Below are 26,506 nucleotides of genomic sequence, written 5' to 3' on the forward strand. Positions count from 1 at the left end.
TTTGCTAATTCTTTGCAGCATTGGCTTGCAACATTATCCTCTCCCAAGGTAATCCTACAAATAACGTGTAGTTAGAAGCTAAGACATTTTAAGGAAGAACTTTATTAATTAGATGGGGGGAGAACTTTATTAATTTCTAATGAAATAGAGGGTGAAACATGCACTTCTGAGAGAGAATGCCCTAATGAATCCAACCTCATGATTGAATAAAAGTGCTGCTTGATTTTTTTATAGCATAGGTAGCAAGAGGTTAACACTCTCCAATATTCACCTGGTCTCTGGTTGTCAAAGTAAATGTTAGGAATAAATAGTTCAGTATTCTGCCTAACAGCTGGTCATTTTCCAATTTGGCAGTTATGAATTAATGGTGTCACTGGCTTGTGATTTAATGACATTACTGGATTGGAAATGACCCCCGGGTTCTAGTCATTTGTTTGAAATAAAGGATGTGGTATAACCAATATGTCTGGTCAAATGACCCCATTGGCTGAAGCAAACCTTTCAGTATAAGCTTTTGAGGTAAGGAGACCCCTTCTACTGTAACAGAATTGAGGTTGTTCAGATGATATAACTTTGATATTGCTTAGAAAGACAAGTCTGGATATGGGAAAGGGATGGTAAAGAAATATACATTAACCAGGATACTTTATGAATTCATATAATTTATGATGTGCAAAACCATTAATAAAAATATTTCAAGCAATCACAATCATCCAGTTTCTTAAAAATTATATTTTTTTATTTTTTTATTTGCAGTATTTATATTCCGCCCTTCTCACCCTGAAGGAGACTCAGGGCGGATCACATTATGTACATATAGGGCAAACATTCAATGCCCATAAACACATCGAACCGAGACAGAGACAACAGACAGACAGACGCAGAGGCAATTTAACCTTCTCCTGAGGGGATGTTCGATTCTGGCCACAGGGGGGAGAGCTGCTTCATCATCCACTCTGATGGCACTTCCTCACTTTGTGCACAATTGAAAGTGGATATATTTGAACAGGGCCCCTGATGGTGACGCAGTGTGTTAAAGCGCTGAGCTGCTGAACTTGCAGACCAAAAGGTCCCAGGTTCAAATCCCGGGAGCGGAATGAGCGCCCACTGTTAGCCCCAGCTCCTGCCAACCTAGAAGTTCGAAAACATGCCAAAGCGAGTAGATCAATAGGTACCAGTCCGGCGGGAAGGTAACGGCGCTCCATACAGTCATGCTGGCTACATGACCTTGTCTACGGACAACGCTGGCTCTTCGGCTTAGAAATGGAGATGAGCACCAACCCCCAGAGTCGGTCACGACTGGACTTAACATCAGGGGAAAACATTTACCTTTACCTATATTTGAACAGCATGCACAAACTCGCTTTATTCAATGTGGAAAATGCATAAAATGTAGCAGTCATAAGAAAAATGTCAATATTAGTAAAAATATATATACTGAATAAATACATAGATATACATCCAGGTGAAAAGAAACTCAAAAGACTAACTGCTGGGATGCAAATAAATGCAAATAAAATATCCTATCTGCTGTTTGGTGCTCTAAATCCAAAGGGAATGGTAAATGGCATTTTGAATTCCTTTATTTCTTAATTTCTTCATAATTTTATTTGGCTATGCAAATAAATTATAACAGTTACATTTCTATACTTATCTACTACTTATAAATACATATAAATTTTTTCCCTTTTCCTCTCCCCCTCCCTCCAGGAACAGTTATACCTCTGTTCTGTATATTATTTTATTTGTTCAATCATGAATATTGTCTGATTTAGTTCCTTATAGTTTTCGTTCCCCTTTTCTCTGTCAATAAGCCCCCTCCATTTCGACTCCCAATTCTCCTTAATATATCCATTAGTATATTTTATTCTCCTTTCAGTGATATAATCTTGTAGCATTTAATATGATAAATCTTCATACCATGTTTAATTTCCCATTTCCTTTGCTCTTTCCATCCAAAAGCTGCTGTTGCTTGGATTGCATTTTGCATTCCTGACTCATTTTCTGGACAAGCCCATAGTATTACAAAAAAAGTGAAATTTGCCACCCATAAAGTTTTATTTCTTACCTTCTAGGACTTTCTGGAATAACATTTTAATCCACTTCAGCAGGAAGAGGAGGGAGGATGAAAAAAACTAAATAGACATTTCCTAATTAAAGTTTCCTAATGCTATAGACAATTAGCCAATCTTAGATCTCGTCTGTGTCTTTGCAAACTATCGATTTTGGGGGCTTGCATGGTCATGCCTTCCTTTTTAAAAAGTACAGTATTCCAAAAATGTGTATCCTGGAATAACTGCTAACTAACTAAATAGAAATCCTCTACATTGGAATACAATGTTCATGCTGAAATTGCCTCTGGGTGTTCCATGAAAAGAGAATCTCCATGTGGATTTTTTCTTAAAAGAACAACACTGAGAACTTAACTAGAGATAGAGTAACCATCAGGAACACCCCCTCCATTCCTTTTCCCTTTCTGCTGAGTATGGTGTTTGACCTTGGCGTCCCCCTTTGCACACCATTACTGGTTTCTTGCCAGTTCTGACTCTGCGTCCAACATGAGGAAGAGGAGGACAATCACTTGACCTCTTTTGGATACTATGTGATAGATATTAAACTGGTATTATACCTGCTCACTATTTCACTTTTAAACATCCATTTATGATTTTATATACTTTAGTCAAGACTTGATTAAGAGCTCCCTTAATCCACCAGGAATCTTTCATTTTATTTAAAATGAATTTTTATCCCCTTGCTTTCATCACTGCATTAGTGGAATCAGCTATGATAAAATTATAGGCTTATTAACCTTCTCTTTTCCTTTCATAAAGGGAATTTATCTAGCAAATCTGGTTATGTGTCTGTTGGCCTAGATGGATGTTGGATGAATGTGAAATGAGATGCTGATGGACCAAATATGTATTTGCGGGAATTGTGTTCCCTAGAATTTGGGCAGAATTATAGAAGTTATAGAGTTTAACAAGACTACAAGTACCATCCCGTCCAACCTCCTCTTCCAAGCAGAATATTTTAGGATTTTTAATTTTGTGCTATAATTTCATTTGATAAGATCAAAAATGTTGATATTAACTTTAAATTCTATTGCTAATACTAACTAGAATTAGACCCATTGAATCACACTATGCTTTCCTAAGAGTGCATTTATATGAAAATATCTGCCATGTACAGGTATCCCTATAGATACTTAATTTGCGGCTATTTTTAAAATCGCAGAAAATAAATAATGTGCTGGTGTACTTGTATAATAGACTGATGAGAGGCAGTGATCTGAGTTTGGAATTTTTTAATTAGGAAAAGTAATCATGTGGTCTAAAGAAAGAATTTTTTCCAGTTTCTTGTGGTACCTATAGCCACATGAATGCTAACATACATGAAAACTGCAATTCACTGTTTCACACACAGTTGGCAATGTATATTGATCCTCAGCATTTTAGTAAAACGAGTTCTTGTCCTTTTTAAAGCAATTGCTTGGTATAATTGTTCTACATTGTTGATAATTTCCCTAGTTTGAAATAATTATTCAAAAAGACATGCAGGGCAGGTAATAGATATTATTTGGGGTGTTATTCTTAATAAGGCTTATTATTTTTAAATAATCATTGTAATCATTGAGTTAATTATTTCTTATTTAGATTTATGTCCCATTAATTTCTGTGATCTTGTCTACGTGCATTTTTCTGGCTTTTCTATATATGAGGAACCAGAAGTTAACAATGTGCAATATATACAAAAGGAATAGAAAGAATATCGATAACTACTTGTTTTCAGGTCAAAAAATTGGGTTTCCAATGATCAGGAAATTCAAAATAATAAACCAGTGAGAATGTAATGAATTTTCTCCCACTATTCAAACATTCTAAAAACATGTGGGCTTTATAAACAAAAAGTGATTTTATGCTCAGAATAATCCCTCGGCAACAATTTGAGAGAGGGAACAAACTGGACAAGAATACAGTCAACCCTACATTTAATTTTTGTTTATTTGCAGATTTGATTAATATGTTCTCTTTAGGAATGTAAATGCCCTTAGGGCAATGCTGGGATCAACTTCTTCCAAAAACTGATCATAGAGTCATTTTTGTAGATTTAGAAATGCCTAGAGAGCCATTTTTTTCAAATAAAAAGAGTATTTTAAATTTTGCAGCCATCTTGCATCCCTAATCTTGGTGAAAGGGGTGTGTGTGTGTGTGTGCTATTTTCATTTACTCTCACAACATGGAGAAAACTACCAAAATTGCTCCTTTTCACATATAATGAGTACGTAGCTGAGTATTTACATCTCCAGTACATGATACTTCACAGAAATATAATAACAAGATCCAACAGTTAATTGATAAGAAAAGAAAAGCCTTTCAAATATGGCAGAGAGACACCAACTGTGCTGCTAAGAAAAAGATCTACACCAGTGCAAAATCTGAGGTCCAAAGAAGGACCAGCGAACTCAAAAACATATGGTGAAGAAAAAAGGCTCAAGAAATTCAACACCTTGCAGATGTCCATGATGCACAGGATGCCACCAAGCTCATCTATGGCCCAACGAGTCATGGCATATACCCTCTACACTCATCAGGTGGAACCAAACTTCTGAAGAATAAAAAAAACAATTATGTATGTAGGAAAGAGCACTACCACAACCTCCATAACTGCAGCTCTAACGTGGCTGAAGAGGTTCTCTCACAAATCCTCACAAATCCTGCAACAAAAACCAGGGATAAGCTTGCAGCACCACCTAGTTTGGAGGAAGTCAGCAAAGCAATCAGCCAACTAAAAAAAACCCAACAAAGCCAGTGGACCTGATGGGATCCCTGCTGAAATCTTTAAAGAGGGTGGACCTGAGCTGACACAATAATTCCACCAGCTCATTGAAAAAGAACATCTTCCGCCCCTCCAGAGGAACAGCAGTTTTATCTTCACTGCACAACAGCTCCAAGGAAAATGCAGGGAACAAAATCAACCTCTGTACATAGTATTCATTGACCTTGCAAAGGCATTAGACATAGTGAATCTCAGTACTCTCTGGACCATCCTCTAAAAAATTGGATGCCTTGACAAATTTGTGAACATCCTGTGGCTCTTCCATGATGACATGATGGCAACAGTCTTGGACAGCAATGGCTCTCAAAGTGACCCATTTAAGGTGGAATCATGCGTCAAACAGGGACCTTCTCTGGATATCTTTGATAGTGATATCTTTGTTTATTGATGGTTGAATGTAACCAAACACTGGTTGAGGCACACAATTATTTAAAAAATATCATTTGTGAAATTAAGGCAATGTGTGTAAGGTGTAAGGTGCATACGAAGCATTAACGAACTTCAAGTTTAGCTTTGGATTCTAGGTTCAAGAATTCTCATTATGTATATATGTGAAATACAGATATTACAAAATCCAAAACACTTCTGGTCCCAGCTTGTAATATATAGGATCCCACTCAGCTCATCTGTTAATATATGTTGGTTTGGTTTCCTGCCTATGGATTTCCTGACCCACAAAGCCCTGGGTTGGTAGACAACAAACAAATTGGAGTTGCCAGATCTCAAGATGCACACTAAATGGAACTTTGCAACAGCAGGAGAAATCTGCCTTTAGGCAAGCAATTCAAGGGATGTAACTGCTACTGATCATGCTTCATAGTCTATTAGTTACTTCTGAATCAAATATGGACACTCTTCCTCTTGACTTCTCTTGCATTCAGACTTCATTTGCTGATCAAAAAGAAAAGAAACATCGCATGTTTGAAAGGTACAAACTTTAGTAAACACATTTAACAGATAACCCTTATGATGATCGATGATACATATAATATGGAATACAATGCCCATCATCTCTTGAAGACCAGGAGATTTCACCAGAGATGAGTGAATTGGTAGACTGTCCATTTATCAAGAGGAAATCTTATGTCTAAAAATTGTCCTATTTTTTAAATTGGAGTGGGTAGTTCACTTCTGAATGACAAAGTGTCTAGTCTTTTGGAAATAAAAAATATGTCTTGACATTACTCATAAGTGGTGTGCTTCATAACAACAGCTGTTGTGTAAAATCATTTCTGTATCAACAGTTCCTATGTTTTTGCAGTGGAATAAAATATCAGCCAACACTGAAGTGATTTCTGTCAAATCTACCAAGCAATAGCCCACCCTCTTCAAAATGATCCCATCTTCCTCCAGTAGAGACAGAATTGCAGGGGAGAAGAGGTGGTGTGAAAGTTATATTTTGCATCCACACTGAACAGTTTCAATTATGCATAAATGGCTATATCTGGTTAATATAAGCAGTTATAATTAATGAGTTATAATATTAGAAATTATATTTTAAAAAGAAAATAGTAAAAAAGGACAAAAAAGAAAAGGAAAAATATTGTGGAAGACATATTCACCTGATAAAAAGAGCCAAATAAAACTCTATAGTAAAAGTAGAAGAAAATATAATATAATAAAAATATAAAATATCAACAAAGTCTCATCAAGACTAATCCTTTTTAAAGGAAATAAAGAGAACAGAAGAACTAATGGTATCCACTAAATAGTGCTGTTTGAAAATCAAAGTTCAGAACCATGGAAGAAATGGACATAAATACAAGTTTCCTTCCATGTATGATTCAGAAAAGAGAGAAAAACCTCACTATGCACAAGCCAACAGAGGAAAATGTACACGAGGGCTGAAGGTATGACGTCTAGTGAAGAAAAACTGAACCTTCTCCCTTCTCCCAAAGGAAAAAAAAAACCCACTGCCAGTGAGTGTGCTGGAGTTTCCTTCTCTGTGTATTTCTGTACTGCAGGGGGTTGAATTGGATAGCTCTTGTGTATTCTGCCCACAGAATTCAAGTGGTTCTCCACGTTAGCTTAATCTGAGGCAAGCAGCGTTAAAGCGACCTTCCCCAAGTTTATCTAGATGAGCCCCGTGTGCATTTAGCCACCACGGGGCTGATCTGAGGTCACGGCAACCTAAGTGGTCAGTGTATGAGGTAGATTTGCCCTGAAGTAACTTTCTGTTTTCCCTGATTCTATAACACATTGGTCAAGGCTTAAACAAAAATCTCTATTCTCGCTTCCATTAGGAAACAATTGTGTTTGTGAACTAAATCAACCATTTCTTCAGGTCCTTTCCATAGTTTGGAGGCCATGCTCTCAATATCCCTTAAACCCCAAGATGAAATGTGAGCAGTAAGAAAGATAAAAGGGGGCAAATTTACTAGCTCTACTTTTTCCCACATCACTCTGTACTAATAATAATAATACAACTAAAGACATAAATAGCAAATTAGCAATATAATGGCTATGATTGTATTGTAAGTATTCAGAATCATTATTTAAATCCATGGTCGGGTTGGATGTATCCCTATTATACTAAATGTCATTAAAAACTATGAATTAATCAAGAAGAATATTTTCCTTAAAACACCTCTTTTTATCATTTTAGGGAAAATGTATTGTTTTAAAATATATTCTTTGCTATTTTAGAAAGCAGCTTATGTACTCAAAGTATCATCTAACTAGAAGTAACACATTTTTGTCTGAATAATGTCGAATGTTACTTTTTTGTCTTATAAATGGATGGCAATTTACACAGCTGTGGATGTGGGATGCTTCAATCCCAGGCCATGTTGTAAGAAAAATTGAATGACAGTGAGCAAAACAGCAGTAATTATAAAACTAATTACTAAATGCTGATGATGCCCATAGGCTTTGCATAACTAAAATTAGAAAAGGAAATTGCTTTCGGCTTCAGAGAAGGCAACATGCTAGTCCCCCCCCCCCCCCCATTTTTTCCAGTCAAAATGGAGCATCATGTAGAAGCTTCAGCTGGGGGCAGGCTGGGGGATTATTTTGTTTATATGTTATTTTTTAGATTAAAATGTCAGAAAGATGTTCTGTTTTTCCATTTTTGAAACATATAAGTGTTTTAAATAAGAAGAATGTTGTGGTTATACGATGATACATTATTTTCTCCACAGTTGAATTAGACTAATATCTGCAACTACCTTGGTGTAAACTGTCAGACACTTAAGCAAATACATTATGACCAGGATCCTGTAGGGAACTGACAACATTGTAAGCACAATTTGAGCATTGGACTATGACTCGGGAGAACAGGGTTCAATTCCCCACGTGGCCATGGAAACCCACTGTTACACATTCTTAGACTCCGAAAATCTTTCTATAGGTTCTCTTAGAATCACCTATGTCAGAAATGACTTAAAAGTACGCAACAACAAAGCCAACTTGTGACTGTGCAGTTTAAAACTGTCTTATTCCCAGGAGGGGTGCATTGCCATAAATGTCCCATGACGGCAGTTCCACAAGTGAATTGAGCAGTGTGGTCGTTTTGCAACTGTCATGATTGGCATCGGTATGCAACTTTGTGGTGCACACTGCCTTTGTACAATGACAGGGCAAAGAGCATGAACAGCATCTCACAATAGAGCCATGGGGCACTGATCATCCAGAACAGGAGACATTGAAAAGTCATGGGTGCCATAAAAATCACTGGAAAAATGTCCCCACTTTTCATAGAAGCAATTTTTACTGCTTCAGATTAATTTGACAGATTTTAAAATAAATTTTTCTTAATGAAAAGTAAGAAATTAACATTTTGGGAAAGGAATAGAGGTCAACCCACTTAAAAACCAGGGAATAAATATAAGACTGGTCTTGAAATTGTATGTAAATTGACTGGGTACATCAGTAAAGGAAGGAAAATCCAGTCTCACAACGTGTGAAAAATGTTTTGTGGTATATCTCTATGTTTTCATAAATAAATGTTAAATCTGGAGGTTTTGTCTCTGCAATTAAACTGGTACTCTGGTCCTAACAATAATACAGGTGTTCCTGTCTTCCGCATTAGAAGGCAGTGTCACTAATGCTTGTAGTGTTGTCGTAGAACATCGATTGAAATACCCTGTGCAATATGAGTCTTCTAACATAGCAAATATTTGGTCTGTTTGCATAAATCTGCTTTCCCTATGGAGAAACCAACACAACTTTGTGCTGAAATACCTAGAGCACTATCTCCCACCTGACATTAGGGAAACCAGGGATTATGCAATGACTGATTTCAGTTGCTGCACCTTCCCACCCTAGTTCTGAATTGTATGTATAAAGCAGGGGTCCCCAAACTTTTTAAACAGGGGGTCAGTTCACGGTCCCTCAGACCATTGGAGGGCCAGACTATAGCTGAAAAAAAAACTATAAACAAATTCCTATGCACACTGCACATCTCTTATTTTGAAGTTAAAAAACCCCAAACAGGAACAAATACAGCCTCAATGTTAATCATAATCATAATCATAATAAAAATAATAAAAAGGGTTGGATGCATCACACAGCCCTAAACGCTTGGGAACTTGTGATTTTGTGATACGAAATCCAGCATGTATATCTTGTTTGCTGTGTTATACTGTGTATGTGTGTCAATAATAATAATAATAATAATAATAATAATAATAATAATAAAGAGGATTGGAAGAGACCACTTGGGCCATTTAGTCAAGCCCCCTTCTGCCTTTGAGCACAAAAGCACCGGCAAAGCACCCCCTTGATAATTAATTATTAATTAAATAATAATTAAAATACCATTCTAAACAAGCAAAGCTCTGGAAGGCACGCACTGGGCGAGGGAGGAGGCGGGGGCCGGATAAATGGCTTCGATGGGCCTTAGTTTGGGGACCCCTGGTATAAAGTATTCATGGAGTGGAAGCAGAACTGTGTGCCGTCAGCAGAAAGTACAGTAAGATAAGAACTCTTACACATAGCAGTACACACATAGGGATCTTTGTGCAATTAAAAACCCTGCATTATCAGGATTGCCAATAGTGTTAAGTTCTTACATCCATGTGTAGGATCTCTTGGAAACATGTAGTCAAAGGTGGAAGGTTAAGTTTAAGGCTTCTTCCTTCACACTTTACAACTGTGTGTAATTAAAGGTGTGCGAAGGGGTTACAGCAGTGCTTCTCAAACATTGATCCCCACATGTTTTAGGATTTCAGTTTCCAAAAATGCAGGTCATCATGGCCAACTGTAAGGGATTCTGGGACTCATCGTCATACAACTCATTGGAAAATAAAGGTTGGGATGTGCGAGAGAGGCCCTTGGTTCTGAAACTCCTATCTTAAGGAGGTAGACTGGCCCATCTTTCCTATCATTGGCAGGTGATTTTCTTAAAAAAATAATTAAAGGGGACTTTGAAAAAAAGGGGCTTTAAACAATGTACTGCACTGCTCTTTAACTGCTTTTTCATTACCCCTCACAGTTTAATTGTATTTTAATATATGTTTTGTCTATGACATACTTCTTTTAAAGTTGTAAGCTGCTTGGAGTTCTGATTTTGAAGAAAGGCATACATGCTGATGCTTGGTACTGGTGGTGATGATAGTGATGAAGTCACCACCTGGGAAAAGAATGCTAATTCTAGAGCAGCCTGAGAATATCGGAAATCTGTTTTCTTATGACTTTTTACAGTTTGGAAGCTCAAGAGATTTAAGAGCTTGTAGCTTTTCAAATCAAGTATAGTAATGTACCTCTTTCTGGGCTCAAGAAGGACAAGTGTAATTTATTATGGATTGATGATGATAAATGGAAGCTCTTACATGTGCCCATGATCCAGAGTCACCCACAGAACAATGACATGCCACTCAGATTTGCAGAACAAAATTACAAGAACTTTACTAATTCCAAGAGATAAAAAACAGTAGTATTTACAATAGTCCCACTGATCACTTACAGAAGTCATAAACAGTCCTTTCTCGGTCCACAAATCTGCTTCAGAGAGGAATACAGTTCTGATTCTTCACCCTCTTTTCTCAGAAGCAAGCAGGCCTCAAAATAGCAAGGCCTCTCTGAGCACACTGCTCTCTTCACCAGCAGTACTCAGTCAGCACTGAAAAAAAAAGTTGTCTTGATCATTCCCCAGATTGCTCATGGTTTAGTGTGCAGGCAGTACACTGAACTTTTTCTGTTCATGCAACTACTCAGCAATATGTCTGTTAGTTATTTCAACATGCAGCAATTTGGGTTTTAACAATATGCTGATCGGGTTGCTGTGCGTTTTTTGGGCTGTATGGCCATGTTCCAATAACATTCTCACTTGACATTTCCTCCGCATTTGTGGCTGGCATTTTCAGAGGTCCTCTGAAGATGCTGCCCACAGATGTGGGCGAAACGTCAGGAGAAAATGATATTTGAACATGGCCAACAATACGCTGACAACAATACGCTGATTATCTTTGTATAATGTAATATTTCTCACAATATTTAACTTTAATCATTCTGGGTAATTGATTAATAATACACTAATGAATGTTTTGCTCCCAATGCCAGATCTATATTTAAAATAGTTAAATTTCCATTTAGAGATTCAGATTATAAGGGACCTCTAAATACTACCCACAGCCCCCAAAACTAAATTTCAAGGATTACATTATTGTTAGCCTAATTTTTAAAAATGGTACGGCTATGGAATTTTTAAAACTTGACATAACCCAGAGACACAACATTTCATAATATATCCCTGTCTCATCCTATATAGCAGGCATGGGCAAACTTAGGCCCTTCCAGGTGTTTTGGACTTCAACTCCCACAATTCCTAACAGCCTGCCAGCTGTTAGGAATTGTAGGAATTGAAGTTCAAAACACCTGGAGGGCTGAAGGTTTGCACATGCCTGCTATATACCCTGAACTGGTTCTGTCATGTAGATCTTAAATTACAGTCTGAAATTTCATTGCTTAATTGATAAAGCCAAGGCCTATATTTTTATTGCTGATAAATAACCTGATTAATAGTCAATATTTTGACACAATCTGTTCTAGGTGATCTACGAATTCCCTTTCTACTGGCTATAAGGAAAATACAGGATTGACTGAATTGTTTGCATTCAGGATTGAGCATTGAGTTAAAATCATTACACATGGAAATGAAACCCCTGTGAATTCAGAATTCGAGTTGCAGTTGCCTGATAAATTCAGTGAATTTCCTTTTTTTTCTACATTATTTGCCATAAGAGAGTGCATCAAAGGTGTTCAGCAAAAATAAACTACTGTAGTTATCTGAGAAGAGAAGAGGCAGTGCTTTTTTGCCCAACAATATCAAGTTTGCTTTCTCTGTGATCAGTACATTACAAAGCTAGCAAAGAATAATTTGTATCAGAGGTTCTGTGACGGAATGAAATGGAGCTCTTTTGAAGTATGATCTCTGAAAGCACAGCATGAAGCTTAAATAAAGTGAAGGACATTTGCTATTACAAGTAATGTCCTTAATAATCTTGTTAGTCTAGTCTCCCTCTGTACGAGACAAATGGAACATTATTGGCTTATGGACTGTAGTAAATAATTTAGTTTCCAATATTCAGGCTGCTTTGACAGTAAATTAAAATGACATGAAAGGGGCTTGTTGAATAAGGAAAGTATCCAATCAAATTTAATTGGCATGACTAAGGCAGTAGAAATATGTTTTATAATTAAACCATGTTGTCTTGGAGCTTTATAAGCATGTATGAATCAAATGTCAAAAATTATTCTTTGATATTGTGCATTTGAAAACTTTGTATGGTAAATAGTTTTCTTAAACAAGATTGTACACATGCATATTGATGCAGTACCAAAATAATCGTCGTTTTGTTAAAGTTCAATATCTCATTTTAATGTTATCAACAAGTCTGGAAATAGAGTCTAGAATTTCTCAAAACTAATTTTGTACCCATATGACATTCTTTTCTAAAAATTGGACTTCAAACTGATCCTATAGAAATTACTTATGTATTTCAAGTGTAAAGTACCAATGAATCTGTACCTTTTATGTCCTTCATAAACTGGGGACCAAGCTGTTCAGCATCTTTTTAGCAGGTGGAAATAGAAACTAAGAAAAGGGAATGAGGACATCCATAGAAATGTGTGTTTCTCAATATGTGTCTAGATTTGGTTACCTGCAAAGTTAATAGAGTAGTATAACCAATTTCTTTCATTCTATTACTTCCATTGTCTTTGTTGTAAGCCAAACTTACAGAAACTCAGAATAATTTCCAAATGTGCTGTAAGATCCTGATACTTTCCCACTTTTTGAATTAGCCATGCATATTTTGTCTCTGCATCCAGGCTGTAAAGCAAAGTGGATGGCAACAAGGCTAGATGGATCAATGGTCTAAGTATAAGAAAGCTTCTTATTTTATAGGCCTTTCAGTTTCTTGAATGATCACGGCACTTTTATTTTGCATAAGATATTTAGGATAATTGGTATAATTATTTGGACAATAAATCCTATAATCCATTTTGAGTCCCTAGGATTATTTCTGATATAATCAGAGTAAGGAAATAGATGCCAAATAAGAATCTTAAGGGCTGCTGTGTGTTTTTTGGACTGTATGGCCATGTTCCAGAAGTATTCTCTCCTGACGTTTCGCCCACATCTATGGCAGGCATCCTGATTGGTTGTGAGGTATATGGGAAAACTAAGCAAGGGAGGTTTATATATCTGTGGAAGGTCCAGGGTGAGAGAAAGAACTCTTGTCAGTGGAGGCCAGTGTGAATGTTGTAATTAATCACCTTGATTAGCATTGAATAGCCTAGCAAGCTTCATCTCCTGGCTTCTTCCTGCCTGGGGGAATCCTTTGTTCAGAGCCATTAGCTGCCCCTGATTGATTCTTCCGGCAGACAAGGGGAATGCCACAGTAATAATGGAAACAGAACAATACAAAGAAAAGATCAGACAACTTCTGGATCCCACAATATATAAAAAACTAAAACAAGACCCTACCAACAAAATCACCAGAAAGACTAACACTCTGATCAAGAACTCCTCCATTAACCTCAACATATGGCAACAACTGTGCAAATCGGAAGCCCTTCCACCTAGGCTCTATGAACTCCCAAAAATCCATAAGAACTCCACCCCACTCAGACCTATTGTGAGTGCCATTGGATCCCCCACATACAACCTGGCTAAATTTCTGTCTGCACAGCTACAAACCCATATTAGGCTCAGCATGCACTACATCGAGGACTCAACACACTTCATAGAAAAAAATCAGCAACCTCAAACTAAACACGAAGGACATACTGATCAGCTTCGATGTGGTGTCCCTATTTACCAAGGTCCTGATAATGAACACCATTGCACTAATCACACAGATTTTTCCAGTAGACATCACATCCCTGTTTCACCATTGCCTCATCACAAGCTGTTTTCAGTGGGACAGTGAATTCTATGAACAGAAAGATGGAGTAGCCATGGGGAGCCCTCTCAGCCCAGTAATAGCAAATATCTATATGGAACAGTTTGAAAAACAAACCCTAGAAACAGCACCAAAAAGCCTACTATATAGTTCAGATATGTGGATGACACCTTCACCATTTGGAGCCATGGAGAAGAAGAACTCATCAAGTTCCTGGACCATCTCAGCAGCATCCATCCAATTCACCATGGAAAAAGAAAACAAAGGAAAACTGCCATTTCTAGATGTTCTAGTCATTTGCAAACCCAATCAACAATTGGGCCACACTGTTTACAGAAAGCCTACACACACGGATAGATACCTTCATAAAAACTTCAACCATCACCCAAGTCAAAAAAAGAAGCACAATTAAAGCCCTGGCAGACTGTGCACAAAGAATTTCCGAACCAAACCTCCTCCAAGGTGAACTAAACCACCTAAACTGGGCTCTACAAGCCAATGGATATTCTACCACAGACATCAGAAGAGCTGCAAGGCCAAGAACAAGCCATGACAGTAAAGACAAAGATCTACCCAGAGGAGAGGTGTTTTTTCCATACATCAAAGGAATCACTGATCACATAGGCAAGCTGATGAAGAAACACAACCTACAAACTATCTACAAACCTAAGAAAATCCAACAAATGCTACGTTAAGTGAAGGACAAGAGGGATCCTTTCATCTCTGCAGGGGTCTACTGTATACCATGCAGCTGTGGACAAGTCTACATAGGGACCACCAAACGCAGAGCCCTAACACGCATCAAGGAACATGAAAGGCACTGCAGACTAATTCAACCAAAGAAATCATACATAGCAGAGCACTTGATGAACCAGCCTGGACACAGCATATTATTTGAGAACACAGAAATGCTGGACCACTCTAACAACTATCATATCAGGCTACACAGAGAAGCCATTGAAATCCACAAGCATGTGGATAATTTCAACAGAAAGGAGGAAACAACAAAAATAAACAAAATGTGGCTACCAGTATTAAAAAAAAACTCTAAAATCAGAACAGTAAATAAGGAGCAACACTCTAAAAACAGAGGAATTCCAGACATGAATCAATCAGGGGCAGCTAATGACTCTGAACAAAGGACTCCCCCAGGCAGGAAGAAGCTAGGAGATGAAGCTTACTAGGCTATTCAATGCTAATCAAGGTGATTAATTACAACATTCACACTGGCCTCCACTGACAAGTGTTCTTTCTCCCACTCTGGACCTTCCACAGATATATAAACTTCCCTTGCTTAGGTTTCCCATATACATCACAACCTATGAGGATGCCTACCATAGATGTGGGCAAAACGTCAGGAGAGAATACTTCTGGAACATGGCCATACAGCCTGAAAAACACACAGCAACCCAGTGATTCTGGCCATGAAAGCCTTCGACAACACAAGAATCTTGAAGTTATTACAAACATATTAACCATGATAATATTTTTTTCAACATGTGATGAAGTAGCTATATTCTGACATAATAAAATATTGATTCCTTTTGTGATTGTGCAGAATTCTCCTTTAGATTGATTAATTATGCCTGCTATACTTGCTTTATACAACAGAATTGAGACTTATGCTGATGTATGCTTTTTCAGATAGGAATAGTGGCACATATTTACGAGTAAATGTACACAGGATGGTAGGACTTACTTATAAGTAAACATATAAGATCATAGTTTTTAAAAAATCATGATATTAAAATCTTGCAACACAATCAAGTACAGAGTTAAATATATCTAAGATATTTTATTTTAATGCATTTAAAGTCTGCCTTAAACTGTTGGCACTAGGTGATGCCACTAATAGGTTTTATTTCTATCCCATTTACAGTATGTAAATGTTCAGCATCTCTCTTGAGAACCATAGTATTCCCACAGTATCCATTTCCCTTCTTAACTTCACCACAAGCAGCAACTACAGGAAGTTTGAAATCGTCTTGTGGTTTGGCATCAGTAACTACAACAAAAATCTGAATTTCCCAGTGTCTATAAATTATACTGTGTGCATTCATAATGGCTGTACAATGTTTCAGACTCTATATGTCTCTGGCTATGACTCTGATGTAGAGGGAATCTCTTTGGAAGCTTCTGCCTCAGAGCAGTGAGAGCTCCAGTCTGGTTGCAGTCCTCAAGCACCTTTCCTCATTGGCATTTATTACTGAGCAGAAACTGTATATACGAGGATAGCCAGGGGCCACCTTTTCCTCAATTAAAATGCAAAGATTGTTTGCAGCAAGTATTACTACTGTAGTTCAAAACTGACTTAAGCATTTGTGGCCTTAATTTTCCATTTCCCAAGTGTGAACTGCACATTTTTCCAAAGCACACCATTACATGGTTCATTAGACTGGTGTCCTGTAATTTCCACAGTTTTTTAATAGCTAAGTTTTTTTAAAGATTAGAAGTATATTCATTTGTTTGTTTGTTTTTATTTGTTACATGTTAATTCTGCTGTTTCTCCAAGAAATTAAACAAGGTTCTATGTAGCTCAGGACTAGATTATATGAAGGACTGCATTCACCTGTTAGGGTCTCCTTTTGTCTTGAGATCTTCTGCGAAGGCCCTTCTAACTGTCCCATCGTCCTTAAAAATCTATCTGGCAGAAAAACAAGAGAGAGTCTTCCAGGGGAGGTTAGACTGGTAGTCTGCTCTCTATTCTTTTTTGGGCAACTAAAGATACTTTCATTTTGTCAAGCCTTTGAGGGCTTGACTCTTCATAGGGCTGTGTTTTTTGAATTTGTTGTTCTTTCCTCTAATGGTTTGATTTTAACTGCTTAAATTTTTACCAATATTTTTATTACATATTTAATTTGTTTAAGTTATTTCAGGTGAGGATAAGGGGGATTATTGCTGTGTTGTTGTTTTCATCCCTCAACAAACATGATCTGCACAACACCCTGAGAAGTAATGGATAGAGGGACTGGCTCAGTCTGTGTTTCATGGCTGAGGAAGAACTACTATTCAAAATTGTCACCTTAATTTCTCTATAGAGAAGGTTGTAGAGGGAGCCGTCATTAAAAGTGGCTGCTGTTGCTCTGTTCCATCTCCAGACACCTTAAAATTGTTCCCCCTCATAGCTCTTGAACTGCATTCAGATTGAAAAAGGTGAGGGCAAGGGAGGGATAATAGTGTGGGAGCTTCCCGCTGTTGTTTCTTCTCATTGTCTTCATGTTGGGTTTCAACTGCAAGCATTGGCTGATGTATAAATCACTTAATGCTTTAGGGACATTTTTTTGTAAAAAAAACTTTTTTGACTTATGTGGCATGTTTAAGCTTGGATCCAACCTGATATTTGCACAAATGTTCATGAACAAAGTTTCAGAGTTCATCCAATTGTTAGTTCCAACTGGAAAAATCCATTGAAACTAAGGGAATTTAGTGTGTCACACTTGAATTCAGCACATATTTATCAATGGACCTGATAAAGTGTTGATTTGACAAATTGCCTTCGATTTATTAGGCTTACTTTAGATCTGTGGTTCTCAACCTGTGTGTCCACAGGTGTTTTGGCTTACAACTCCCAGAAATCCCAGTCAGTTTACCAACTGTTAGGATTTTCTGGGGTTTGAAGGCCAAAACGTCTAGGGACCCACAGGTTGAGCACCACTGCTCGAGATGGGACAAAGACTTGGATTTAGACACTATTGTTTATTCTGTTCAGGGAATCCCTTCCATATCTACCCCATGATGACAACAAATGGCAGATCCTCATAGAACAAAAAAAAAACTACCTTAAAACAAGAGGCATAGGATAGGTATTTGCAGTTATATTTTCACATCCTGATTCTATTAACTCTGGTGCAGTCTGTGTCAAGAGTATCATTTCTATTTTGCTTATGAACTCTGCGTCCTGTCAATACAAAGGAGACCTGAGAGCACTAGTGCATGAAATATGCCCATATAAGATGGATTTTTACAGAACAAAATTCATCGCAATAGTGTTGCTTACCTTTTCACAATGACACTTATTAGAATGAAAGAGAATCATAAGAGCTGATCTTTGTATTTGTTTGTTGGTAAGGTCTATTTTGTTCAGAATATATATTTATATACTCCATCTTTATTTAACTGTGATCCCATTATACTATACAGTAATCTTTAATTTTTCGCAGAGTTTGGACATGTGATTGAAACTGGGAGATTTGGTTGCTACTCAAATGTTACAACTGCATAAAGCTCTTTCAAATTATTCTTTTAGATTCCTTTGTTCCTCATTTTTATACATAATAAGGCTATTCAAAATCTATAGATTTTGTCCTTTCTGTTGTTTTATTTCAAACAAAAATGAATACAAAAATAGCAGATTTTAAAAGCTCTTATATGAGCTCAGGAGAGTCTTTGCTGCAATATCTAACTGAAAAGGTAATGAACTGTAAAATAAGTTGAAATGATTGGGGATTAAAAATCTCTGGTGTGTAGTGACAGTACAATCATATTCCACAGGAAAGGTTTCTTGTATTAATGGTAATAAATAAAACTTATTTTTGTCACCATGATTGGTTTTCACCACCATAATGACAGGTTTGACCTTCTTTCTCTTCAGAAGTTGGAAATCTGTGACCAAATAGTTGGAAGACTGGGGAGAGCTTGGAAATTGTACATTCAGAAAAGATTAGATGCATGTTCATAAAAAGCCAACTTGTGGGAATTTCTGAGGAATTAGTTCAATAAATAAATAAATATACTTAGCATTTTCCAAACCATAAGGTATATAAACATTCATCAGACATTTAGGAGTGACATTGTAGGTCATTAATAAAACATTTTTTATCCTGTTTTCCTCAAAATAAGACAGGGACTTATATTAAATTTTGCTCCAAAAGATACTTTAGATCTTGTTTTGAATGGCAGCCTTGTTTTTCCAAATTGACTTTGTAAATGAACTAGATCTAGGGCTAATTTTTGAGCATCCTCAGAAAAGCTGAAAAATCATGATAGGTCTTATTTTCGGGGTAGGTCTTATTTTTGAGGAAACAGGGTATTTAGAAAGCTCTTCATTCAGTCTCAAAAAGCTGATTAAAATGGTATTAGGTAGAAAGACAAGCAGCGATCCTTTGCCTAAAGCCTTGGAAAATTGTTGTAATCCAGAATAGATCACCTTGAACTATTGAAGCTCCTTTTGGTTCAATATAAAGTTGACTGATTTGCTCTTTCGCTTTCTACCCTGACTTTTTCTCCATATCTCAAAATAAGACACAAGGAGGCTAGTAAACAAATACAGTTTAAAACAATTTTATTAAAATCTCAATCTTAAAAACAATAAAAATCATATGTAAAAAAGGCAGTTCCCAGCCAGATTACAAATCTCTTTTATTGCAATCTAGTTAAGCCTGCTTGAATATAAAAGGGCTTTGCTTGCCTGCAGGAGGACAAAAGAAAGTATTTTGGATAAATTGATGTTTCCAGATGTATTTCACAGGAAGACTTTTATTTTGACAGTAGTCCAAATGGGAGATAATTAAGACATGCATTACTGTGGCCAGATCACACATCTTTGGGAGTAGGTGAATTTGGTATACTGACCAAAGGCACTATTTAGGGTTGAATCCAAGAGTGTGAACTCAAGTTCGTGCCAAAGTACAAACAAACAGTATGGCAAAAAAAAAAAAAAAAGGATTTCTAGAGGTCTACTGGAGGATGCATAAGCCAGATATACTCAAAACAGATGGAGACTCATCAAGTTTAGGATCTGGAGCTGCTACAATTAGCCCTCTATATCCGTGGATTTTGTACCCACAGATTTAACCATCCATTGTTTGAAAATACACTCCCCCCCAAAAAAAAAACAAATTTCAAAAAGCAAAAGTTGATTTTGTCATTTTATATAAGGGACACCATTTTATTATGCCATTGTCTATACTGGGACTTGAGCATCCATAGATTTTGGTGTCCACAGGGAGTCCTAGCAGATAGCAAAGGCCCACTGTATTTTCTGTGCCTTTGAAACCATTGTGAGAGAAAATGAACTGAAAATCTTGCACCAACTAAAGGTAGATGAGGGTGCACACACATTATCCAATGCAGCCAGACTGAGGCTGGCAGAACTTCTGAAGCAATGCTTCCTCAAAACAGCTCTTCTTCCAGAAAGTGTCCATCCCACCACCTGGTAGTAGTACTCTAATATTGGTATGTTGTACACTGGGTTAATGGGTACTGATCAGGGCTGTAGCCAGAAAAAAATTCTGGGGCATGGGGGGTTGATACCTTTTTAAAGCAAATCATGAAGAGAAGTTCAATAACACAAAAACCTGAAAAATGTTTTAAACCTGAAAACTTTCAGGTGGGGTGGGGTTGAACCCCTAAACCCCCTCTTGGCTACAGCCCTGGTACTGATGTTCACTCAAAGAACAGAATAACAGAATGAGGCAACAATATAACATTTATTTTTTTACATGTTTTGTGAATACTCACAAAAGGCCAATTTATCATTCATTTCTGGACTAACTAGTTGGTACCTACCTTTAAAAAACTATGGTCCTGAATTTTAATTTTATTTTAGGATACACAAAAATGTGAAGGATACAAAATGCTGAATTTCTAAAAGGATGGGTAGTGACTATCCACAAGTACATACTTTGTGTAATTTATATATTTTTTTCTAACAATACAAGTCTGGCATAGGAAGTCAGATAAGTAGATAGATGTTTTCCTGACCTGTAGGGCTTTCTATTGTGTATCCCTTGCATGAGGCAATTAAGATTTTCACTTTTTCTGAAGATTAGTGCCCGTCATTTTACAGTGTACTCAATTTTTTGTACTTTACAGAGCAAACAATAAACCTTCCATCATAAACTTGCAGTACGTAAGGCTCAACAGTATATCAGCATTTTCCTTTAATGGAATAATAGCAAGGGAGACATAGATAAATGCTTACTATTATTTTTAGAAATTGTATTTCTATATGGTTGAGAAATACTAATATGCAGATGCAAAAAACTAACCAGCACCATGTTAAACTTTTAAACAAATCCACTATAAGCTCAAAGCGCTTCCATTATTTTATTTACTGTCCAAATGAAAGGTAACATTAATTAGACTTAGCAAGAGATCATTTTTAAATGTTCGGATCTCATGAGATTTCAAGGCTAGAAATGCCTTCAGTGTATAGTAACTTTTGATTAGGGTCTGGGAAGGTGGATAATGAAAAAAGCGAAACATTGAAATTTGCCTAAATAACATGCTGTTACAAGCCTTATGATAGATATGTGTTTGACTTAACAGCTTTTGGAACCTAATAAAAAGAACTTAATTGACAATTTCTTGAAATTGCTAAGAAAACCTAGTGATGTTGGTAGGGTATAATAAGCAGCTTCTCATCACTGTCTTCAAGATTGAGTCTATACAAAAAAAAGGATTTATCTCTGTGGTAACTCTAAGTAATTGATATACAGACAAGGTTTGGTTCCAATTTGCCAGCAATAAAGTTGTAATAGGGTTTTCTCTGCAATTTTAGCCTTAATGTGCTCATTCCAAAGAGCGGTATTTTTCCAAGCGAACAAATAACATCAGTAAAGCTTACGATCAGTAATAGCCCCACACTGATGCTCACATTAAACTTGTTAAATCAATTCACTAGACACTTTCTAAAGTGGACTGTCTGTTTACTTTGACATGTACCTTGTGACGATAAGACCATCAGTTACACTTATCAGAATTATCTTTACATGTGAAACTCATAATTAATTCATGTTTGGTTGTGATCACAAACCTGGTTCCTAATATCTAAGCTTTATTTTTCTTACCTTTTTTTTTCAGGACCAAGCATTTTTGAAAACAAGGCACAGTATGTTGTATGTCTGGTGTTGTCTAAATCCTAAATGAGTACTTTGCTGCATAATTATGGTAGCTTCACCTAGTTATAGCGTCAGTATTATTGTTTATTGTAGGTGCCACCAGATATGCTGCTTTGTTCTTCTAGGATAAAAATTAACATATAAATAATGTAGGATTACAGTGTTTTGAAATAATTAGCAAAATGTGATTGGTACTAAATGAGGATTTATTAAATATGCAATTTATCTGGAATTTCTGCATAAAATATTAACTTGTAGAAAGTCTACAGTTGAATGCATGGTATCAAAATTTAGACAGCAAATATAATAGGCCAGTCCAATGATGTTGCTCTGTTTCTGGCTGTTACGACTGTATAATGTTGTGAAAGCCCATGCACTTCCATCAGTAAAGTAGAAAGTACAAACAATGGTAATATTAACAAAAGATAATGTAAGAATAGGTCTGACCCTATCTATCATAATCTATCATTTACAGCTTTGCACACTTTCAGTCTCCTTCTTAAAATCAGGTGCAGAAGATAATGACAGACAATATGATCATGTTACCAAAATTCTTCCACACCTCCTTCTATATAAGAAATCAAGGAATGAGCACACTGACTGCCCACAGTACTTCTTTCATAATAGTGATTCATGGGCTAATAATGTTTACCACTAACTTCAATGGTTGGAAGAACTAGGACTCCATTAAGATAGGTATCCAAATGACAGCCCAAATCAGCTGTAGTACTATTATAGTGCCATAAAAAAGGAAGCAGTATCATTCCAATTACAACAACCAGCTAATTCATGGACCTAGAGGTAAGAATGTCACCTATAATAAACTTCAGCAAGAGTTACTCTCTACAGTGCCCTCCACATTTTGCAGAACTGATTTCGTTTTGGATTTTGGATACACTGGCTTCGGCTGAACTTGTACTTTCCTGAGACTTTTGAAATGTGCTGTATAACCTTATATGCATGTTACAGCATACATTGCTGGTGTATGTTTTGTGGAGTCTAAGACACCCAAGACTGCCTCCACTCCTTCCCAAAACCCCTTTTAAAAAGCTTTTAAAAAAGGAAAATAACTCACCCAGCAGCCATTTTCCCTTCTCTGGAGCTCTTCTGGTTTGTACCAATGATGCACCAAGGGCCAGGAGCGATTTTCCTCCCCCCCCTTCCCTCGGTGCATAGTTGGTACGAGCCAGAAGAGCTCCTGTGCCCTGCTAGTAAGCCCGACAGAGCATCTGGGACCCCCCCCCCCCAGAAAAGCACATGCTTTCTGGGGGGGGGGGGGTGGACTAAAACTCAGGAACAATCACATTTTTAAAAAGCAATTGCTCCCATGTTAAAGGGCTGTGTGGAATCGCCCTAAGAGGAAGGAAAGTCTAATGATGAAGAACAAGACTACAGTAATGTTCCCCTCCTTTGATTTTCTGTTGTCTTAGAAAATCCCAGGAAAATATTTGGACTGGTTACTGCCTGTAGGAATAACTAAGCATTAGAAACTTAACCATGGGAAGCAAAGGTTAATTGATTAATTGTTCTATCCAGAAAAAATGAAAATGCCTCATGCTGAGCTACGTATATTAGGGCTGGGTAGCTGTCCAGCTAGCTAGTGTGAATAGTCTAATTTCCATTCCTGGAGAGCTTTCAACTACACGAACAAAATAGAAAGGAAGGAAGGAAGGAAGGAAGGAAGGAAGGAAGGAAGGAAGGAAGGAAGGAAGGAAGGAAGGAAGCAAGCAAGCATTATATTTATGAGTATAGTACATGCTTTAAAACAGTAAAGAATTGCTTGAGGTAGACATATTAGATCATCTTTTTATTTCACACTTCAGTAATAAGCAAGCACCCACCCTGATCTGCTACTGATGATAATCACAGGAAAAACAAACACTTATTTCTTACTGCAGGCAAACAAACATGCTTATTTATTTCTATATGGCTAGAGAACAAAAAAGAAATTGAAGTTCAAAAGCAGAACAAAGGAAAGTCCAAGGGGTGGAAAAACCCTGGTGCATAGTACAGAATTTTAACATACAACCTTTCAATAGTCATGGTACCATGTACCATGTGTGTTTTTTAAAAAATATACTTAGGATGAAAGTGATCATGCAAAATCCACTTGTTGGGGATTTGCCCCCCCTCAAATGGGACATTATTCATTTCTTGAATTTTATTTATTTTCATACGGTCTTTAGTCTTATAATGTGTTCATAAAACAAGCCATTGTTGTTTAACTGGACGTAGCCACTGCCTGTCATATAGCATTCTAAGAATTCTCATACTTTCCCTCATCCTCAGGAAGAAAAGTATGGCAACGTATTAAGAAAAGGAACTTTCTTGAGAAAGTGACCTGTGAACTTTGTACTTTGGCAAATTTTAAAATGGAAAATTTGGTGCTACAAACCACTCTCCCCTAAAAACAGATGAAAAAGGGCAAAGATTGTGGCACTTTGTGCTCCAGTCATTTTATGCAAAAAAAAAAATTCAAATCCTGAAACAAATAATGGCAAATTTTCCTGCTATATATGTGTGCATTTGTTTTTTCTTTTTTCTTTTCTTTTCTTTTTTCTTTTCCTCCCTGAATATCTATTTTATTAGATTGTTTGTGTTAAAAATTAATAAATGTGATGCAATGTCCTTACCACCAAGTGAAAATAGGAATTCCAGCAAAAAAATTAAACCTGGGAATTGATAAAAATAAAAGTTATATAAAAACAGGAAAAATGGAGACCCATTTGGTTAACCACTTTTTGTGCTTAGCAAGCAAGTGAAGTTCTGGTATCTGTTGGAAGATATTCCTAAGAAGGATTTCATGTTTACTTGAAGCACCAAAACTTTAAAAATGTGATGGTATGTGTAAGTGCAATATATACGAAATTAGGAGACTAAGTCAGTTATTTTGTAGAGGCAATGTAGGCCAAACATACATAGTTCCACTTGCACAAGATGCTGTTTCAATGCAGTGAAATGCATGTTGGAGTTGTGCTGATTTTATTCCAAATTGATGTGTTCCTAACTGACTGTGTTTCAAATGTATTTGTTGTGTTGGCATTCATGCAGTGTCAGGATGTGATCGCCCAGCATTCACACTAGCTGAACTATTCCCATCCTGCCAAAAGCCATTGGGGTGGAGATAACCTAACTGATAAGAACCATTTGGCTAGGAGGATTGATTTATGACCATGATCTTGTTTTCAAGCCTGGGAAAGGATTATCGACAGACAAGTGTGAATGTGGAAGGGGGGCTGGGGGGAAGTAGTAGCTTGATATGCTAGGGTCCGGGCGGAAGTTGATTAGTAACAGCTTTGTGCTCGTCTTCGAAAGAAGGTTTTCAATAAAGCGTTTCCACGGAACTACCTGAGTGAGCATTCATTGTGACCTATAGCTTCCAAGGACTGACATGCAGCCCATAAAGCATGAATCAGCAAAGAAATTGAGAACAGCATTACATGTAATTGTCCTATGCAGAGACGGTTCAACCGAGAGGCAATATAGTCATTTGCCTGTGGCGTCGCCCTCCTGAGGGCGCCCTCGAGTCCCCCGGAGGATGGCACCACCCCCCACCTCCTTCCCCTTCGGGAAGGCCCAGGCAGGCCGCAGCAGCAAGGCCAGCTAAATCACGGTCCTCTTTCAGGACGTGGCGCCCAGGTGAGGAGGGGAAGGGGAAGGGGCGTCTCACGAAGCCAGGGTGTACCTCTTCTCTTCTCCTCCCCAGCTGAAGCCCAAAGAAAGCCAAGGAGGAGGAAGAGGCAAGCAACTGCTTCTCTCTCTCTCTCAGTCTCTCTCCCCTCCTCCTCCTCCTCCTCCACCTCTTTCTAGTCCAGTGTAGGAGGCTGTAGCGAAGCTCCTAAGGAGAAGAAGCAGGAGGAAGGGGGGAGGAGAGGGTCTCTCTCTCTCTAGCTTTCTTTCCCTCCTTTGCTCATCTCTCCCACCGGTGGCTTGGGAAAGAGGGCTCAAGGCACAGGCTCCAAGGGGTACCTCCTCCTCCTCCTCCTCCTCTTCCCCAGGAGAACCCATGCCCTGGGGCATCTGCAGCAGCTTTCACCAGAGGGTGCAGTTGAAGTGCCTCCCCGCATCCCAGTTCAGTTTCCTCCTTTCTCCTCCCAACACCTCCCAGCAAAGGATCCCCCCCCCCCCCGCACAGGCAACAGCCAGGCTTTGAAACTGCAAGGCTAATCATGCTGGCCAGTTACAACATTCACATTTGCCTCAAACAGACAAGAGTTCTTTCCCCCACCCTGGACATATAGTCCAGAAAACTCACAACAACCCATGGACTCAAATCTTCTCCAAAACCTGGGAAGAAGGGGGCGGGGAGGCATTCCTTTCCACTCATTGCTGACAATTTTAGGAGCCTCTTTCTCTTTAAATGTGCCCTAACCTGGAGTGCTGCCATACCTTTAAAAAAAAAACAAGCTGAAAAGTGTATGCGCCCGCCAGTAAACAAGTCACGTCCCTCCCAGTAAACAAGTCACGTCCCTCCCCCTTACA

At 37.7% G+C, this 26,506-nt stretch overlaps 1 protein-coding gene and 1 long non-coding RNA gene across 20 annotated transcripts in view; both read left to right on the forward strand.

Annotated features, from left to right (window-relative positions):
* Positions 1-26,506, forward strand: part of npas3 (neuronal PAS domain protein 3) — an 835,855-nt gene that overhangs the window by 272,290 nt on the left and 537,059 nt on the right. The window lies entirely within an intron of this gene.
* Positions 1-26,506, forward strand: part of LOC134295365 (uncharacterized) — a 45,531-nt gene that overhangs the window by 15,507 nt on the left and 3,518 nt on the right. The window contains exon 1 of the long non-coding RNA XR_010001910.1: positions 1-25,663. This exon is cut by the window's left edge and continues 15,507 nt beyond it. This is a non-coding gene — a long non-coding RNA (uncharacterized LOC134295365). The remainder of the gene's footprint in view (positions 25,664-26,506) is intronic.

Source organism: Anolis carolinensis, chromosome 1 (assembly GCF_035594765.1).
Source record: "Anolis carolinensis isolate JA03-04 chromosome 1, rAnoCar3.1.pri, whole genome shotgun sequence".
Lineage (NCBI taxonomy): Eukaryota > Metazoa > Chordata > Lepidosauria > Squamata > Dactyloidae > Anolis > Anolis carolinensis.